The following is a 14,454-nucleotide window of genomic DNA, read 5'->3' as shown; positions in this document are numbered from 1 at the left end:
GTAGAGTAGAGTTTAAAACAAGTAGAATAGAGTAGAGTTTAAAACAAGTAAAGTAGAGTTTAAAACAAGTAGAGTAGAGTTTAAAAAAAGTAAAGTAGAGTTTAAAACAAGTAGAATAGAGTTCAAAACAAGTAAAGTAGAGTTTAAAACAAGTAGAGTAGAGTTTAAAACAAGTAGAGTAGAGTTTAAAACAAGTAAAGTAGAGTTTAAAACAAGTAAAGTAGAGTTTAAAACAAGTAGAGTAGAGTTTAAAACAAGTAAAGTAGAGTTTAAAACAAGTAGAGTAGAGTTTAAAACAAGTAGAATAGAGTTTAAAACAAGTAGAGTAGAGTTTAAAACAAGTAGAGTAGAGTTTAAAACAAGTAGAATAGAGTTTAAAACAAGTAAAGTAGAGTTTAAAACAAGTAAAGTAGAGTTTAAAACAAGTAGAGTAGAGTTTAAAACAAGTAGAGTAGAGTTTAAAACAAGTAGAGTAGAGTTTAAAACAAGTAAAGTAGAGTTTAAAACAAGTAGAGTAGAGTTTAAAACAAGTAAAGTAGAGTTTAAAACAAGTAGAGTAGAGTTTAAAACAAGTAGAGTAGAGTTTAAAACAAGTAAAGTAGAGTTTAAAACAAGTAGAGTAGAGTTTAAAACAAGTAGAGTAGAGTTTAACACAAGTAAAGTAGAGTTTAAAACAAGTAAACTAGAGTTTAAAACAAGTAGAGTAGAGTTTAAAACAAGTAAAGTAGAGTTTAAAACAAGTAGAGTAGAGTTTAAAACAAGTAAACTAGAGTTTAAAACAAGTAGAGTAGAGTTTAACACAAGTAGAGTAGAGTTTAAAACAAGTAGAACAGAGTTTAAAACAAGTAAAGTAGAGTTTAAAACAAGTGAAGTAGAGTTTAAAACAAGTAAACTAGAGTTTAAAACAAGTAGAGTAGAGTTTAAAACAAGTAGAACAGAGTTTAAAACAAGTAAAGTAGAGTTTAAAACAAGTGAAGTAGAGTTTAAAACAAGTAAAGTAGAGTTTAAAACAAGTAAACTAGAGTTTAAAACAAGTAGAGTAGAGTTTAAAACAAGTAAAGTAGAGTTTAAAACAAGTAGAGTAGAGTTTAAAACAAGTAGAGTAGAGTTTAAAACAAGTGAAGTAGAGTTTAAAACAAGTAAAGTAGAGGTTAAAACAAGTAGAATAGAGTTTAAAACAAGTAGAGTAGAGTTTAAAACAAGTAGAATAGAGTTTAAAACAAGTAGAGTAGAGTTTAAAACAAGTAGAGTAGAGTTTAAAACAAGTAGAGTAGAGTTTAAAACAAGTAAAGTAGAGTTTAAAACAAGTAGAGTAGAGTTTAAAACAAGTAGAATAGAGTTTAAAACAAGTAAAGTAGAGTTTAAAACAAGTAGAGTAGAGTTTAAATCAAGTAGAGTAGAGTTTAAAACAAGTAGAATAGAGTTTAAAACAAGTAAAGTAGAGTTTAAAACAAGTAGAGTAGAGTTTAAAACAAGCAAAGTAGAGTTTAAAACAAGTAGAGTAGAGTTTAAAACAAGTAGAGTAGAGTTTAAAACAAGTAGAATAGAGTAGAGTTTAAAACAAGTAAAGTAGAGTTTAAAACAAGTAGAGTAGAGTTTAAAAAAAGTAAAGTAGAGTTTAAAACAAGTAGAATAGAGTTCAAAACAAGTAAAGTAGAGTTTAAAACAAGTAGAGTAGAGTTTAAAACAAGTAGAGTAGAGTTTAAAACAAGTAGAGTAGAGTTTAAAACAAGTAGAATAGAGTTTAAAACAAGTAGAGTAGAGTTTAAAACAAGTAAAGTAGAGTTTAAAACAAGTAAAGTAGAGTTTAAAACAAGTAGAATAGAGTTTAAAACAAGTAGAATAGAGTTTAAAACAAGTAGAGTAGAGTTTAAAACAAGTAAAGTAGAGTTTAAAACAAGTAGAGTAGAGTTTAAAACAAGTAAAGTAGAGTTTAAAACAAGTAGAGTAGAGTTTAAAACAAATAGAGTAGAGTTTAAAACAAGTAAAGTAGAGTTTAAAACAAGTAGAGTAGAGTTTAAAACAAGTAGAGTAGAGTTTAAAACAAGTAAAGTAGAGTTTAAAACAAGTAAAGTAGAGTTTAAAACAAGTAGAGTAGAGTTTAAAACAAGTAGAGTAGAGTTTAAAACAAGTAGAGTAGAGTTTAAAACAAGTAAAGTAGAGTTTAAAACAAGTAGAGTAGAGTTTAAAACAAGTAAAGTAGAGTTTAAAACAAGTAGAGTAGAGTTTAAAACAAGTAGAGTAGAGTTTAAAACAAGTAGAATAGAGTTTAAAACAAGTAGAGTAGAGTTTAAAACAAGTAAAGTAGAGTTTAAAACAAGTAAAGTAGAGTTTAAAACAAGTAGAGTAGAGTTTAAAACAAGTAGAGTAGAGTTTAAAACAAGTAGAGTAGAGTTTAAAACAAGTAAAGTAGAGTTTAAAACAAGTAAAGTAGAGTTTAAAACAAGTAGAGTAGAGTTTAAAACAAGTAGAGTAGAGTTTAAAACAAGTAGAGTAGAGTTTAAAACAAGTAAAGTAGAGTTTAAAACAAGTAGAGTAGAGTTTAAAACAAGTAGAGTAGAGTTTAAAACAAGTAAAGTAGAGTTTAAAACAAGTAGAGTAGAGTTTAAAACAAGTAGAATAGAGTTTAAAACAAGTAGAGTAGAGTTTAAAACAAGTAGAGTAGAGTTTAAAACAAGTAGAATAGAGTTTAAAACAAGTAGAGTAGAGTTTAAAACACGTAAAGTAGAGTTTAAAACAAGTAAAGTAGAGTTTAAAACAAGTAGAGTAGAGTTTAAAACAAGTAGAGTAGAGTTTAACACAAGTAGAGTAGAGTTTAAAACAAGTAGAGTAGAGTTTAAAACAAGTAAAGTAGAGTTTAAAACAAGTAGAACAGAGTTTAAAACAAGTAAAGTAGAGTTTAAAACAAGTGAAGTAGAGTTTAAAACAAGTAGAATAGAGTTTAAAACAAGTAGAGTAGAGTTTAACACAAGTAGAGTAGAGTTTAAAACAAGTAGAATAGAGTTTAAAACAAGTAGAGTAGAGTTTAACACAAGTAGAGTAGAGTTTAAAACAAGTAGAGTAGAGTTTAAAACAAGTAAAGTAGAGTTTAAAACAAGTGAAGTAGAGTTTAAAACAAGTAAACTAGAGTTTAAAACAAGTAGAGTAGAGTTTAAAACAAGTAAAGTAGAGTTTAAAACAAGTGAAGTAGAGTTTAAAACAAGTAAAGTAGAGGTTAAAACAAGTAGAATAGAGTTTAAAACAAGTAGAGTAGAGTTTAAAACAAGTAGAATAGAGTTTAAAACAAGTAGAGTTGAGTTTAAAACAAGTAGAGTAGAGTTTAAAACAAGTAGAGTTGAGTTTAAAACAAGTAGAGTTGAGTTTAAAACAAGTAGAATAGAGTTTAAAACAAGTAGAGTTGAGTTTAAAACAAGTAGAGTAGAGTTTAAAACAAGTAGAGTTGAGTTTAAAACAAGTAAAGTAGAGTTTAAAACAAGTAGAATAGAGTTTAAAACAAGTAAAGTAGAGTTTAAAACAAGTAGAGTAGAGTTTAAAACAAGTAGAGTTGAGTTTAAAACAAGTAGAGTAGAGTTTAAAACAAGTAAAGTAGAGTTTAAAACAAGTAGAATAGAGTTTAAAACAAGTAAAGTAGAGTTTAAAACAAGTAGAGTAGAGTTTAAAACAAGTAGAATAGAGTTTAAAACAAGTAGAGTAGAGTTTAAAACAAGTAGAGTAGAGTTTAAAACAAGTAAAGTAGAGTTTAAAACAAGTAGAGTAGAGTTTAAAACAAGTAGAATAGAGTTTAAAACAAGTAAAGTAGAGTTTAAAACAAGTAGAGTAGAGTTTAAAACAAGTAGAGTTGAGTTTAAAACAAGTAAAGTAGAGTTTAAAACAAGTAGAATAGAGTTTAAAACAAGTAAAGTAGAGTTTAAAACAAGTAGAGTAGAGTTTAAAACAAGTAGAGTTGAGTTTAAAACAAGTAGAGTAGAGTTTAAAACAAGTAAAGTAGAGTTTAAAACAAGTAGAATAGAGTTTAAAACAAGTAAAGTAGAGTTTAAAACAAGTAGAGTAGAGTTTAAAACAAGTAGAATAGAGTTTAAAACAAGTAGAGTAGAGTTTAAAACAAGTAGAGTAGAGTTTAAAACAAGTAAAGTAGAGTTTAAAACAAGTAGAGTAGAGTTTAAAACAAGTAGAATAGAGTTTAAAACAAGTAAAGTAGAGTTTAAAACAAGTAGAGTAGAGTTTAAAACAAGTAGAGTAGAGTTTAAAACAAGTAGAGTAGAGTTTAAAACAAGTAGAGTAGAGTTTAAAACAAGTAAAGTAGAGTTTAAAACAAGTAGAATAGAGTTCAAAACAAGTAAAGTAGAGTTTAAAACAAGTAGAGTAGAGTTTAAAACAAGTAGAGTAGAGTTTAAAACAAGTAAAGTAGAGTTTAAAACAAGTAAAGTCGAGTTTAAAACAAGTAGAGTAGAGTTTAAAACAAGTAAAGTAGAGTTTAAAACAAGTAGAATATAGAATAGATATGCAGTTGCTTGACCCGGGTTCGATACTGACTTTTGCATGTACGTTTTTTTTCTTCACTTTTGCGTACAAATGTTATCCACAAATACTGATGAACACCCCAACTCTGCTTGTTCATCCATGAAAATCTGTCTTCAAAAATATTCCTTTTTTGTTGTAGAGCTCAAAGCAGCAGTTGCATCACTCGGCTTCACAACAGAGAGAAAAAACAAGATAAATCAAACCACGAAATAGTCATTGATCAACAAAAGACAAGCACCAACATTCAGCAAACAACAAATGTCCTTAGACCCCGCTTCTCTTTCAGTGCGTACTTTCTGAATCTGATCCAAGCTTGTTAATCAAATCAAATGTGAACAAAGACATGATAAAAGTCCCTGTTCAGTGCTTTGTTCTGAGTATATTCCAGTTCACACAGTACGTGTCTCCTCTCAGAGGCATTTCCTGCTTTCAACAGCTCTAATTGTTCATTTGTTTAACTTACACAAATTCCTTTTTCCAACAACACAGCTGACTCACCAACACTGTCCCGGGAATGATTGTCAAAGAAATCACATCAATCATAGTCTTTTCAGGACTTTTTACACATATGTTCCTATGTTAGAGCTTAGAGAGACACCACTTACAACCTGAGAATATATTGTACTCATTCATTCATTCCTGCCACACTGATGTTTAAACTCTGACTCCAACGGAAAGTCATCAGATAATGTCCTCAGTAACCGAATCACTGCATATTATTGTGGTGAACTCGCAGGAAAAGAAATTGTGTTTCATGATATCACGCAACATTGTGCACAATATTTAGAGGTCAATTAAAGTACATCAAGTTAATTCAACTCTTTCCTTTCGTCATGGCAACTCTGGCTTTATATTCAGGCAACTTTACCCATTCACACAAAAAGTTGTCAAAAATAAATGATCAAGACTCAAACAGGAATTTAGACTTACACTACACTTTTACTGTCTAAAATCTAATTGATGTCTGAACTTGTATAAGACAAATATTGGATAAACTACTGTATTACTTAATTTTGTGTTGAAATTGACATTGTTTTGAGTATTTCTAAGTCATTGAGGTGTCGAAATTAGTATCAAATATTACACCTTTTGCCTGAATCACTACTTAAACCGTAACATAAACCATAACCTTATTCGACCTACCGTATTTTCTGGACTATAAGTTGCACCAGCCAAAAAATGCACAATAGAGAAGAAAAAACATATATAGGTCACACTGGAGTATAAGTAGCATTTTTTGGGATTTTTTTTGGGATCAAATCCAAGACCAAGAACAAACATTTCCTCTGTAAATGCAGTTTAAAATAATAACAGATGAGAGAACATGGTGAATAGGTGTACATATGCTAACGCTAACACCTTCAGCTACATGACGTATGCTAACGCTAACACCTTCAGCTACATGACGTATGCTAACGCTAACACCTTCAGCTACATGAGGCACAGACAGAACTGTGGTAAGTGTCTGGTATGTTAACGTAACATATGAACAGTTATTCAGATAACTATAGCATAAAGAACATGCTAACAAGTTTACCAAAGCATCAGTTTTACCCCAAATCACTATATAATAGTAATTTAACGCAAAATAACACTAAATAATATCACATATAAGTCGCTCCGGAGTATAAGTCGCACCCCGGCCAAAACTATGTAAACAATGACTTATAGTCCGGAAAACACGGTGTATCTTAACTTTAAATCATATTGTTGAGCTAATACAGGATTTATCTCATTTCGACTTGATTTTTATCCCCTTGATATGTGTGTATTCAGATTTTAGTCCCTACAAGGTGATAAATACCGGCGCACACAATAAGCGCGACAGATGAAGTGTTTTGCCCAAGTACGTACAACAGTTTGCAAAAGTGGAATGTCATTCAAACACAGGGTCAGACCTTAAAGTGGGTCACAGAGTTTATACACAAAATAGATATCAGGTTGAAATCTAAACTGTCTCCCAGAAATGTTAAACGTATTTGATTATTTCCAAATGTTCCTTCCAACACGCGTGATGGTCCGTTTTATTCTAAGCATTACTGTTTATCACTGAATCTACCGCCTTGAGCGCTCTCCCTCGGCACAAAACGTCTCCGTCGCACTTGAATATGTTTTTATTTGCGTGCGTAACTAAACTCCAAACTAAACTCCAAACTAAAGTCCACAACGGAGATTTACACTGACTACAACAAACAGGAGTAATGAGAAACATCCGCAGCCTGAGAAAACAACGATTCCCAGAATGCACCAACTGCGGCTCGGTTCAACGGTGACGGCGGAGCAGGAGCTAAATCATGTGCTAACGTTTGAGTCATTACTTCACCTGTTACTTTCAATCTTTTCTAATTCACACAAAATACTGTTTGTAGCTTGGGCTGTTGAGATTTGGGCAGTGAGTTAATCATAATGAGTCTGGTGAAGGTGTAAGAACTTTAATATTTTTTATTTTATTACACAGAGGCTGGCGCATGTTCTAACCTTTATTTAGCCAGGTTAAAGCCCCAGTACATAACTTTTCAGCCAGAACGTTGTTCCTTTGTCTCTTTTATGCCACATTATGACATATCGTACGTGGAGAATGTTCCGGAGTATGGATTTAACTTTCTTTTTCCATGGAATCAGGTCGCGTGCTACTTCTAGACACTAGTCACTGTTATTTTAAATAAAGGTGATGTCCAGTGCAACATTTGCATACAATTAACTATTACCGTATATTCCGAAGTATAAGTCGCACCAGCCAAAAAAAAAAAACATATATAAGTTGCACTGGAGTATGAAATGCAGTTGCAAGTGTGAAAATGACAGATAATATCACATATAAGTCGCTCCCGTGTACAAGTAAAAGTTTATAAGTAAGTATAAGTCGCACTTCGGCCAAAACTATGAAAAAAGGTACGACTTATAGTCCGGAAAATACGGTAAACTTTTTGTGGATTCCATTGTCGTGCAAAATTAGATTCCTTTGTTCATCTATATGAGAAAAACTAAAAGTTATAAAGCTTTTTTTTTTTTAAACTATAGAACTCTGGAATAATCTATATTGAATCTTGTAATCCTGCATTTTAAAGTTAAATAGGGTTAGGCATTATAAGTATTTTTTTACTTCAGCATACACCCTTTTGATCATGTCTCTTATGGTTGCTATACATTTTTTTAAAGCTGTAAAATGTCTAAATAGACCTCTTCTACTACTACTACTACTACTACTATTACTACTAGTACTACTCCTACTACTACCAGTATCCTCACATCACCCAACATGTACAACAACAGGACGGGCTTACGGCTGGTGTTTCGTTGGCTTAAGAGCTTGTATTCTTCAACATTAGGGCCCCTTCGCTATCACGTTTACAGCTGGACATGGCGGACCCCGAGCGCCTGTGAAACATGAGGCGGTCCGGCCCTGTTTGGATTAAGCTGAAGCTCTCCACTTAACCAACCATAACAGAGCCCGCACCACTGGGAAGATGCATCCATCACACCAAACGCCGACAGGGACGATAAAACAGAGCGGCCGCCGCCTCCGAGAGCGTTACCGCGGGAGATCGCGCAAGCGCAGCGGTTTTATTTTATCTGTCAAATGCGGGAACGCGTCAAAGAAGTTGCCGGGGTTATGTGAGGGAAGCTGTGGTGCAGGTTGGACCACGGTTTCCACTCAAATGTCGTCAGAAATTTTGGTTTTCCACAGTTTGAACATTTTTTCTGAGGTTTTTTATTTTACTTCCTGGTTGGACGAGGGCAGCACACGTCATTGCTCAATTGGACCACGGTTTCCACTCAAATGTCGTCAGAAATTTTGGTTTTCCACAGTTTGAACATTTTTTCTGAGGTTTTTTATTTTACTTCCTGGTTGGACGAGGGCAGCACACGTCATTGCTCAATTTTGCACTGATTTGCGCTGAAATTGCAATAGTAACTGTGCTTGGGACGAACCTCGCTTTTGATGTTCGTCGGTTAAATTCGTTAAATTTACTGTTGGAATTTAAGTGAAAACATATGCAAAAATGGTTGGATAATGAGCATGAACTGAATCCATTTTTCTTTCTCAGTGAAATAGTCCGAACTGGTTTAGTCAACTTTTAACAGCAATAGCGCTTTCCACGGTTACTAAAAATAGATCTGTCCAGTAGGATGTCAAGATTATTAGGGTAATCGATAATCGTGATAATTTAAGTCACAATATAATCATAAGAATTAAAGAATAATAATTGTGACCATATCCTCCTTGAACCGACACCTTAACCGACACCTTAACGTGGTGGAGGGGTTTGAGCGCCCGAATGATTCCGGGAGCTATGTTGTCGGGGGCTTCAAGCCCCTGGTAGGGTCTCCCAAGGCAAACAGGTCCTAGGTGACGGGTCAGACAAAGATCGGTTCAGAAGCCCCCTATGATGAGTAAAAGAACAAGGCCGTTTACGTCGCCCGGATCGGCGTCACCGGGGCCCCATCCTGGAGCCAGGCCTGGGATGGGTGCTCGATGGCGAGCGCCTGGTGGCCGGGTCTTACCCCACGGGGCCCGGCCGGGCACAGCCCGAAGGAGCGACGTGGGGCCACCACCCGCAGGAGGATCCATAAGGGGCCGGTGCAGAGAGATCTGGGCGGCAGTCGACGTCAGGGGCCTCGGCGACCAGATCTCCAGACACAGAGACTAACTCTGGGGACATGGAATGTCACCTCGCTGGGGGGGAAAGAGCCTGAGCTTGTGCGGGAGGTTGAGCGATACCGACTAGATATAGTCGGCCTCACCTCCACGCACAGTTTGGGCTCTGGAACCCATCTCCTCGAGAGGGGCTGGACGCTCCACTTCTCTGGTGTTGCCCGCGGGGAGAGGCGGCGGGCTGGTGTGGGCTTGCTTATAGCCCCTCAGCTCAGCCGCCACGTGTTGGAGTTTACCCCAGTGAACGAGAGGGTCGCGTCCCTCCGCCTTCGGGTGGGGGACAGGTCTCTCACTGTTGTGGCGGCCTACGGGCCGAACAGCAGTGCAGAGTACCCGGCCTTCTTGGAGTCCTTGGGAGGAGTACTGGACAGTGCACCGACCGGGGACTCTGTTGTTCTACTGGGGGACTTCAACGCCCACGTGGGCAATGACAGTGACACCTGGGGAGGGGTGATAGGGAAGAACGGCTTCCCCGATCTGAACCCGAGCGGTGTTCAGTTATTGGACTTCTGTGCTAGCCACGGTTTGTCCATAACGAACACCATGTTCAAGCACAAGGGTGTTCATCAGTGCACATGGCATCAGGACACCCTAGGCCGGAGGTCAATGATCGACTTTGTTGTCGTGTCATCTGACCTCCGGCCGCGTGTCTCGGACACTCGGGTGAAGAGAGGGGCAGAGTTGTCAACCGATCACCACCTGGTGGTGAGTTGGATCCGCTGGCGGAGGAGGAAGCCGGACAGACTTGGCAGACCCAAGCGCATTGTGAGGGTCTGTTGGGAACGTCTTGTGGAGCCCTCTGTCAGTAGGGTATTCAACTCGCACCTCCGGGAGAGCTTCTCCCATGTCCCGGGGGAGGTTGGGGACATTGAGTCCGAGTGGACCATGTTCTCCGCCTCCATTGTTGATGCAGCTGCTCGGAGCTGTGGTCGCAAGGTCTCCGGTGCCTGTCGTGGCGGCAACCCCCGAACCCGGTGGTGGACACCGGAAGTAAGGGATGCCGTCAGACTGAAGAAGGAGGCCTATCAGGCCACTCTGGCTTGTGGGTCTCCGGAGGTCATCGACAGGTATCGGCCAAGCGAGCCGCGGCTCGTGCTGTCGCAGAGGCAAAAACCCGGGCCTGGGAGGAGTTCGGGGAGGCCATGGAGGAGGACTATCGGTCGGCACCAAAGAAATTCTGGCAAACCGTCCGGCGCCTCAGGAGGGGGAAGCAGTGCCTCACCAACACCGTTTATGGTGCGGGTGGAGGCCTGCTGACCTCGACTGGGGATGTCGTCGGACGGTGGAAGGAATACTTTGAGGATCTCCTTAATCCCTCAGTCACGTCTTCCGAAGAGGAAGTAGAGACCGGGGACTCGGAGGCTGGCTCATCCATCACCCAAGATGAAGTCACTGAGGTTGTTCGCAAACTCCTCGGTGGCAGGGCTCCGGGGGTGGATGAGATCAGCCCTGAGTACCTAAAGTATCTGGATGTTGTAGGACTGTCTTGGTTGACACGTCTCTGCAACATCGCGTGGCGGTCGGGGACCGTGCCTCCCGACTGGCAGACTGGGGTGGTGGTCCCTCTGTTTAAGAAGGGGGACCGGAGGGTGTGTTCCAACTACAGAGGGATCACACTCCTCAGCCTCCCGGGTAAGGTCTATTCCAAGGTACTGGAGAGGAGAATCCGACCGATAGTCGAACCTCGGATTCAGGAGGAGCAGAGTGGTTTTCGTCCCGGTCGTGGAACACTGGACCACCTCTATACCCTCCATCGGGTGCTCGAGGGTTCATGGGAGTTTGCCCAACCAGTCCACATGTGTTTTGTGGATCTGGAGAAGGCTTTCGACCGTGTCCCTCGGGGTGTCCTTTGGGGGGTGCTCCGGGAGTACGGGGTCCGGGGCCCTTTGCTCAGGGCTGTCCGGTCCCTGTATGACCGGAGCAGGAGCTGTGTTCGCATTGCCGGCAGTAAGTCAGACCTGTTCCCAGTGCATGTTGGACTCCCCAAGGCTGCCCTTTGTCACCGGTTCTGTTCATAATTTTTATGGACAGAATTTCTAGGCGCAGTCAGGGGTCGGAGGGTGTCCGGTTTGGGGACCACAGGATTCCATCTCTGCTGTTTGCAGACGATGTTGTCCTGATGGCTACATCAAACCAGGACCTGCAACATGCACTGGGACGGTTTGCAGCCGAGTATGAAGCGGCTGGGATGAGAATCAGCACCTCCAAATCCGAGGCCATGGTTCTCGACCGGAAAAAGGTGGCTTGCCCTCTCCAGGTGGGTGGGGTGTCCTTGCCCCAAGTGGAGGAGTTCAAGTATCTCGGGGTCCTGTTCACGAGTGAGGGAAGGATGGAGCGTGAGATCGACAGGCGGATCGGTGCAGCGGCTGCAGTGATGCAGTCGCTGCATCGGACCGTTGTGGTAAAGAGGGAGCTGAGCCGAAAGGCAAAGCTCTCGATTTACCGGTCGGTCTACGTTCCTACCCTCACCTATGGTCATGAGCTTTGGGTAGTGACCGAAAGAACAAGATCGCGGATACAAGCGGTCGAAATGAGTTTCCTCCGCCGTGTGGCTGGGCGCTCCCTTAGAGATAAGGTGAGGAGCTCGGCCACACGGGGGGAGCTCGGAGTAGAGCCGCTGCTCCTCCACGTCGAGAGGAGCCAGCTGAGGTGGCTCGGGCATCTGTTCCGGATGCCTCCTGGGCGCCTCCCTCGGGAGGTGTTTCAGGCATGTCCCACCGGGAAGAGGCCCCGGGGAACACCCAGGACACGCTGGAGAGACTATGTCTCTCGGCTGGCCTGGGAACGCCTTGGGATCCCCCCGGAGGAGTTAGAGGAAGTGTCTGGGGAGAAGGAAGTCTGGGAGTCCCTGCTCAGACTGCTGCCCCCGCGACCCGGCCCCAGATAAGCGGCAGAAAATGGATGGATGGATGGAATTGTGACCATTTTAGAAGCAAAATTAAGCGGTTTGAATTCAATCTACAGTTAAATAAATACATTTAAATATAAAATACCTTTTTATCCGGCTGTTTTTGTCACATTTATTTTATTTTGTCATTCAGACCTTCGAAGATTCTCAAAAAGTTCCTTTTTGAGAATCAGCTCTACTTCCTGCCATTTTCTATTTTAATTTAAACTTTTCTTCACAAACTGCCACTTGACTGGAGTAAATACTGTATTTACCACACGTACTGCACCACCAACAAGGTAAAAAAAGAAGACAGATAAACCGTGAAAACCTGTCATTAAGATTGTTCCCTCACCTCTTACTGTAAATATTGCTTTTCTTGACCATTTTATCTTTACTATTTACTTCACGTTAATATGTAGTAATACTATATTTACTGCTTGCACTGTTGTGTGCTGTGATTTAGCTGCTCGGACACACTTGCACTGCGCTTGAGGAAACACCGCTCCAGGCTTTATTACAAAGGATTTTAAAGGGATGTAAATTGCATTCCACAAAGCTTTGTCCAATCACGCGCTCGCACAGCAGACGGTTCTTATTGGCTACAGAGTTCAGGGCTCGTTAACAGCAGCAGCGGTGCCTATGTCAACTTAAGAGACGCAAATGAACGAAGAGATCACGACTGACCGGAAAGAAAACGACAACATCTACGTCGCTTTTTAGTCGGTCAGAGAATGGAATGTTGTTTGTTTGTTGTGTTGGTTTCCAGTGATTAAAAATGAATTGTATTGCCATAAACAGCGATGAAAAACAAAATAGTGCATGTTTTTGAACAGCCAGACGTTTTATTCATTGTATGAGAGAATTAAGTGTCACACGCAGCATATTTTTTAACATCCAGTCGCCCAGCAACAGCGACGACTATATCTGACCTTTGTTTTTGAGACTGTGCCACTGAAAATGAGAAGAGTAAAAGTCTAAAGAATAAAAGTATAAATAATAAAGTCTTAAGAAAAGAGTCTTAACAATAGAGTCTAAAGAATAAAGTCTAAAGATTCTTCTTCTTCTTTGGTGTCTTATGGCGGTTGGTATCCAAGTGTTACGTTACCGCCACCTTCTGTAGTCGTATGTCTTCTGTAGGTGTACGTCTTCTGTAGTTGCATGTATTCTGTAGTTGTACGTCTTCTGTAGTTGCATGTATTCTGTAGTTGTGCGTCTTCTGTAGTTGTACGTCTTCTGTAGTTGTACGTCTTCTGTAGTTGTACGTCTTCTGTAGTTGTACGTCTTCTGTAGTTGTACGTCTTCTGTAGTTGTACGTCTTCTGTAGTTGCATGTATTCTGTAGTTGTGCGTCTTCTGTAGTTGTACGTCTTCTGTAGTTGTACGTCTTCTGTAGTTGTACGTCTTCTGTAGTTGTACGTCTTCTGTAGTTGTACGTCTTCTGTAGTTGTACGTCTTCTGTAGTTGTACGTCTTCTGTAGTTGTACGTCTTCTGTAGTTGTACGTCTTCTGTAGTTGTACGTCTTCTGTAGTTGCACGTATTCTGTAGTTGTACGTCTTCTGTAGTTGCACGTATTCTGTAGTTGTACGTCTTCTGTAGTTGTACGTATTCTGTAGTTGTACGTCTTCTGTAGTTGTACGTATTCTGTAGTTGTACGTCTTCAGTAGTTGTGCGTCTTCTGTAGTTGCACGTATTCTGTAGTTGTACGTCTTCTGTAGTTGTACGTATTCTGTAGTTGTACGTCTTCTGTAGTTGTACGTCTTCTGTAGTTGTACGTCTTCTGTAGTTGTACGTCTTCAAAGCACGTGCTCGACGCTGCACTGTCAAATAAATAAAGAGAAATAAATTCAATAAATAAAGAGAAAGAGTCGAGAGAATGAGGGGGAGAGAGATAGTCTAAGACGTACAACTACAGAAGGTGGCAAGAAGAAGAAGAAGAAGAAGAAGAAGAAGAAGAAGAAGAAGAAGAAGAAGAAGAAGAAGAAGAAGAAGAAGAAGAAGAAGAAGAAGAAGAAGAAGAAGAAGAAGAAGAAGAAGAAGAAGAAGAAGAAGAAGAAGAAGAAGAAGAAGAAGAAACACTATGCCACAGGTCAGTGTTCCGTATTGTTCAAATAAAACAGAAATCAACATAAACAGGAATGAGAAGCTTTCCTTTAACTGGTTTCCATAGGATGAGAATAAAAGGAGGAAGTGACTTGAATTTATAAGTTTTTTCAAAAATCTGACAAAACTGTTAGATGTTAAAAATAACTCTGAGTCCTTTTAACGTGCGATAGGTCATTGTAGGACCCAGGAGAGAGAAATACGCAGTTTGTGACTGTATTATTTTAAAAAAGCTGAGAAATACATGCTGTATCGTATCTCAGTATCTTACAGCTAAAAGTATAAA

The sequence above is a fragment of the Eucyclogobius newberryi genome, unplaced genomic scaffold (genome assembly GCF_026437365.1).
Source record: "Eucyclogobius newberryi isolate DKJ021-1_F unplaced genomic scaffold, fEucNew1.0.hap1 SCAF_12, whole genome shotgun sequence".
NCBI lineage: Eukaryota > Metazoa > Chordata > Actinopteri > Gobiiformes > Gobiidae > Eucyclogobius > Eucyclogobius newberryi.
Note: the sequence above shows the minus strand (reverse complement) of the source record.